Source organism: Tachyglossus aculeatus, chromosome 26, assembly GCF_015852505.1.
Source record: "Tachyglossus aculeatus isolate mTacAcu1 chromosome 26, mTacAcu1.pri, whole genome shotgun sequence".
NCBI classification, from domain to species: Eukaryota; Metazoa; Chordata; class Mammalia; order Monotremata; family Tachyglossidae; genus Tachyglossus; species Tachyglossus aculeatus.
Genome location: NC_052091.1, coordinates 13910320 through 13916319, shown reverse-complemented (window position 1 = coordinate 13916319; position 6000 = coordinate 13910320). Strand labels below are relative to the sequence as shown.

At 48.1% G+C, this 6000-nt stretch overlaps 1 protein-coding gene across 2 annotated transcripts in view; it reads right to left on the bottom strand.

The window, feature by feature from the left end:
* Nucleotides 1-2229: 2229 nt before the first annotated feature.
* HMG20A (high mobility group 20A) overlaps nt 2230-6000 on the bottom strand; it is a 56219-nt gene continuing 52448 nt past the window's right edge. For both annotated transcript variants that reach the window (XM_038767567.1, XM_038767568.1), the window contains exon 10: nt 2230-4417. The gene's annotated coding sequence lies outside the window, so the exon portion shown is untranslated. The remainder of the gene's footprint in view (nt 4418-6000) is intronic.

The window sequence follows — 6000 nt, the reverse complement described above, 5'->3', positions numbered from 1 at the left end:
GGCAAACCCCAAAAAACCTTGTTAACACTGAAAAGACAGAAATCTATTTGGGGGGAAAAAAATGCTTAAGGAAGAAATTAAGCTTCTTAATGAGAACAGCAAACAACGTCTGCAATGTGACTGGAAAACTGGAACCACATCTCAAACTGGATTACAATGTGGTGAACCACTTTGTGCAGGGGTGGGGAGCGGGGGGAGGCAGCATCTGGTGGGATGGGGGTCTTAGAAGCCCCTGCCCTGCCAGGAGAGGCAGTGACTGCCTGGAGACCCAACTGAAGGAGACAATTAACAGGTGCCTTCTTTTTCTGAGAATAATTTTGGATGGCGGGCCCTCACATCTTGTGAAAAGATGTTCTTGTATCAGCTGACCTACCCACAGCTGGATAAATCTGGGCCCCTTCAAAGAGTTAGGGCTGGACTAGATTACAACAGCAACGCCAAGAAAGTCGCAAGACAATGAAATCAGCAGAGGGGCCAGAAAGCATGCTGCGAGAAGACCAACCAGCCAGGTCCTGAAGTGTTCGAACAGTCCCATTTGCAGAAAATTCTCTGAGGTCTTTCTGGAAAAAGGCTGGAAGTCTCTGGCTGGCTGGGGACCCGCTGCGATGGGTACCGGCTGCTCTTTGGAAGAAGTTTCAGGCCAACACGGCATCTTCATGTGTGCAACCATCACCACACGTTGAGAAAGCAAGAGGGCAGAGAGTCAGGAGGGTCAGAGGAAAGGACCATTTAGTAAAATAACATACTAGATGTTCACATTACTAGTGAGTGACTTGTAAGATGCTACCGTCTTGATGATTACGATTATGAGCCCCATGCGGGGCAGGGACTGTGTCCATCCTGATTTGCTTGTATCCACCTCAGCGCTTAATACAGTGCCTGGTACTCAGTAAGCACTTAGAAGAATTATTATTATTTTTTTGTGTTGGGACTACCCCATTGTGTACTCTGTGAGCCAGCTTTGGTATGGTGGAGGGCAGGGAGAAATCTTACATAGGGTCTCATGAGAAATTGAAAGCCAAGCCAAAAAAGAAAGTTTCCTCCATTCTACTGAATGAGGGCACCTAGGGAGAAATCTTACATAGGGTCTCATGAGAAATTGAAAGCCAAGCAAAAAAAGATAGTTTCCTCCATTTTACTGAATGAGGGCACCTAGGGAAGATTAGGTGGTGGCCACATATAATCAGGAAGACCATGACCTGGGCTTGTGAGAAGAACCCAGACAGTACCACACCACCGTACAACTGGGCTAGCTACAAGTCAACCTTTACTGGGCGTCTGATTCCAAGTCATCTGGTTTCAGTAAAGGAGCAGACAGGGCAAACTCGACATCAACAGGACCAGGGGACACCCAGTGAAGTGTGAAGGTGGGAGACTCAAAACAAACCCAAGTTCCCGGAGGAAACTTTGCGGACGGAAAATATCAGATCCAAGAGGGAATTGGACCGAGTCACGGATGAGTGCTCCGTAACTGTGGACCGTAAGCTCCTTGAGGGCAGGATCACGTCTATCCCCTCTGTTGTACTGTACTTCCCGAAGGGCTCAGTACAGTGTTACTAGAAGGAAAAGATGGGTGGGTGCCAAAGACGGAAACTCTCACTGTTCCTCCAAACACCTGGTTGCCACTTTTGGAGACATAATACTGAGCTGGATGGATTGGTGTGACCCAGCAATGGCGTTTCTTATATTCTTATACCACACTAAACCATGCTGATCAGAGTAGAAATGTGAATCTTAGCCCCAGCCCTTGGAAGTTGCAGGGCCTAGTGGAAAGAGCACAGGCCTGGGGAGTCAGAGAACCTAGGTCTGAATCCCTGCTTGACCCTGGCCTGCAGTGGGACCTTGGGCAAGTCATTTAACTTTTCTGGGTCTCAGTTTCCTCCTTTGTAAAATGGAGATGAAATACTTGTTCTCCCTCCCCCTTAGACTGTGATCCCCAGGTGGGATAATAATAATAATACTAATAATAATAATGATGGTATTTATTAAGAACTTACTATTTGCCAAGCACTGTTCTAAGCGCTGGGGGGATACAAAGTAATCAGGTTGTCCCATGTGGGGCTCACAGTCTTAATCCCCATTTTACAGATGAGGGAACTGAGGCACAGAGAAGTTATGACTTTCCCCAAGTCACACAGCTGACAAATGGCAGAGCCAGGATTAGAACCCATGACCTATGACTCCCAAGCCCGTGATCTTTCCACTGAGCCATGCTGGGACTGTGTCTGACCTCATTACCTTGTATTTATCCCAGCGCTCAGCAGACAGGTTGGCACATAGTAAGCACTTAAATACCACAACTAGTCATAGGAGTAAGTGTTCGTTAAGGATTCACTATGTGCGGAGCACTACGCTAAGCTCTGGGAAAGAATGCGCAGATGGGAATAAGACATGGTCTCTGTCTCTCAAAGGGAGGCTCACAATCTAAAAATAAAAGGGGCCTGAAGGGACTGGTGACAGAGACATCAGGAGAGATGAAACAAAACACTAGGATGACATAAAAGACAAAAGCAAAGACTGGCTGGGTACCGGGATAGAATAGCAGAATTTCAAGGTCCTCGTGGTTCAGAGTCTACAGTCTCGACTGGGGCCACAGTGATCGTGACTGCAGCTGCCACTAGTTTTCCAGTGGTTTTGTGGAGGTGGTGCCAGGCTGCGGCTGTTTAGCTCTGCCCTGCCAGGGTGGTGGAAGGCGGGTCGGCATGTGGGTTCCTTGGTAACGCAGAGCAGGGCTGGTGTGGCATCCTGGGGAGGCAGCCGTGGTGGTCCGCCAGAGAAGGACCCTGACAGCAGAGACGACTGGGGTTGGGCGGGAGGGCGGCAGGGACCTGGAAAAGTCACATAGCCAACTGGTGGGGAAGTCCAGGGCATGATGGGCAGGGGGCTGTTGTCCTTGAGGGCATGCCGGGGGCAGAGCCATGGTGGTGAGGCAACTGGTACCATGAGAACGCTGGTAGAGAGGTCCAGGCACCACCAGCGATGGAGAACACGGCAAGCTGAGTCCCGAGAGCGGCAGTGGAGAGGCCAGGACGCTGCTGGAGAGGCCCTGGGTGTGATCGGCAGTGGTAAAACCCCGGGCCGGCCACGTCTTATCTCCCTCCCTCACGCAAACTGGTTTTTACGAGTTTATGTAAATGCAGGAACTTTCTGCAGTACCAGGTTTTTGTAGGATTAGCCCAAAAAGATGTTTGAGGTATTCCCCCTCAATGTGCCCTGGTGTTCATTTCAATATTATTATTAAAAAATGGAGAAGAAGAGCTCAAAGTGAGCACTTAACCAGCCCTACCTGCTAGCCGGAGCGCCCCTCGCTAAACTAACCAACACTGCTCAGATGCAAACTGTCCCATTAAGTTCAAATTGTAAAAAACTGCAGATTGAAGAGGAGGTAGAACAGCTTCTTTCCTTCTACTTCCTGTCAGCTAAAGAGGATCTGTTTTGAAACAGAGTAAGTTCTCATAACCAGAGGGTGTCTTCCATTCTATCCCATGAATTGGGGCAGTTTGAAAGAAACAAGAAAAAAAAAACAAAACCCCAGAAAAATGATTTCCTCAGTTCCCCTTGAAAACAAGCTTTTGCGCTTTTCAACTACACCAAGAAGGGTCAGCCTTTCCCGTTCCCCTTCCTGACCAATGGACTTTTTCCTCAGCAAAAATGTTTCGTGAAATGCAATCAACAGATGGGGACCGAGGAGCGTGGCTGAGGATGGGACATGATGTGCGTGCAGGATGCCTCAAAAAATGGCTGCGAGGGGTTGGGGAGAAGGTCATGTTCTCCTTCAAGTGCAGCTCTGACAAAGCCCCAGGAGACACAGCGTAGGTCCAAGAACAGGGAACTGCTGGTGGAAAGCACCTGCTTTTCAAGTCCCAGTTAGTACTTGTTGGGGGGCTGAGATGAGAAAGACTTTGTCAAGACCGGAGAAGAGCTCCCCTTAAAGTTGGGGCTGAGCAGCATATCCCAGAGGTCGGAAAACGGAGAGATGTAGGCTTTTGCGGGGTGGAGGAGACAACATTCCGCAGTCTAAAAAACACGGGGAGGAAGAGGGAAGGAACCCATTGCAGTCTCCCTGAACTAAAGTACCAGAGCGGGAAGTCCGCTTACTCTCTGCAGTGTCTTCCAAGTCTCGGATCAAGTGCAGCTCCTCTTCACCCAAAACTGAAATGACACGGAACTTAAGACTCGAACCTTACGGGCTTCACTGAGAGGGGAGCTTGCCGTACGTTCGGACACCCCCGATGTCGCTCCCACGGCTTCCAGGGGTGTGGAGTTTAATGCGTGAACGGTTCACTCCCTGTAAACGACCCACATGCATCCCTCAGTGGGGCCGGATGCCCCTCCCGCCCCACCCAGTCTATTTCCATCATGGCTTCTCCTTCCTCACTGGCAGAGTTCTTTGTAGAGCACCTTGGAGCTGCAGGGCCTGTGGATCCAACAGGAAGAGAAAACGAAGAAGTTAGCCCTCATCGGAAAGAAGGAAGATCTGGTTTAAACATTCTTGTCTGGGCTGCTGATATGAAGGGACGGTGTTTTACGAATGCCCGGGTGCTGGCAAAGCTACCAGCTGGGAGCCCTGTCAAGATGCTTCGGGCAATATTTTGGTGACAGACCTGGCCCTGACCCTGCAGAAGAGCCTCAGGAGGAGGAAAGGGTCAATTGCAAGTCACCCCTGGAGAATGAAAAGCAGACAGCAGATACATTCAGTGCTGAAAATCAGCAGGCTCTTTTGTGCCAAGGAATGTGAGGTCAACCAAAAACCCAGTTTTCTAAGGATAAATGTAGAGTGCATCTACAAATACAGAAATATGCACTGTATGTATGTATACACTCACCCAATTTATCAACAGCTGAAAGGCCTGTGTCAATTTTGGAGAATTTGCTCAAATGTTGCCAAGTCAGAAAATCAAGACACTGGCATTTTTATTGCATTTCAAAGATTTCGGGTTTTACCTGAAAACATGTACGTTCTATAGCTATTGATTTTTTTTTTTTAAAACATTCTCTCAGCGCTACTTTGCCATCTAGCACACTGGGCTAGACGGAGCACAGCACTCCTTGTACTTTTATGCATACACGGAATGGAGCAACTAACAATTTTCCATTAGGGTTATTGGAAAGCTACTCTACCGCTGACCTTATTCGAGTCCAAAGACCTATCCCTTGCTCATATGCCTGTTTCTTTGTCAATCTTGCATACCATTAACTTCCTTTCATTCACAAGCACTGTTACCATTTCAAAACTGCCAAAACTGGATTCAGAGTAATTCCTTCACAAGGGCTGAAGATAAGGAGCCTACCTGCCTTTCTATGCATACACAAGACCGTGGCCTCATACACATTAGTATAATGAAACTAGGCCAGTATTAACGAGTCTTGTAAAGATCTTATTTCATTGGTCTTTTGGTGATGGAGAGGGAGTGGAGGGAGGCATATCTATTTTTATACATACTTGCGTGGAGAGGCTGAGGGTGGGAGGGAGGTTAGGATTCCAATCTAATTGGTCAAGATATAACGGTTTAAAAGTTTAAGCCCTAGAAAACGGTGGTCCTTGTGGCAGATCACCAAGGATACCAGGGAAGCAATCTTACAGCTCACAAGGCTTTATGCAGGTAAACCGCTTAAAGGGTTTCCTCTGGCAACCTGCTTAAAATGGAAAACCACTTTTGAGTCAACACCCCAAGTTTATCTTTCCAAGCCCAAGAAGAGATCATGTCACCAATTACCTCATTCTTTCATGGTCTTCCACTCTCGCTTCCCCCAGCCCTCTGTTTGAAAGCTTCCACGAGTGCTAATTGAAAACACTGCGTGAAAATGAGCCGGATGATGAGCTCCTCACAGTCCCAGGTCTGGATTTACAAGCTGTTCCCTTCATAAACAGCGGCAGTAATGCCACTTCCTTATTCTGCGGGGAACCTAGCCGTCTCTTATAAGTACAGTCCGTTCCATCTGGCTACTTGTGGAAGGACAATGATCCTTTCCCCACCAGAGCATGGCTGAGGCTAAAGT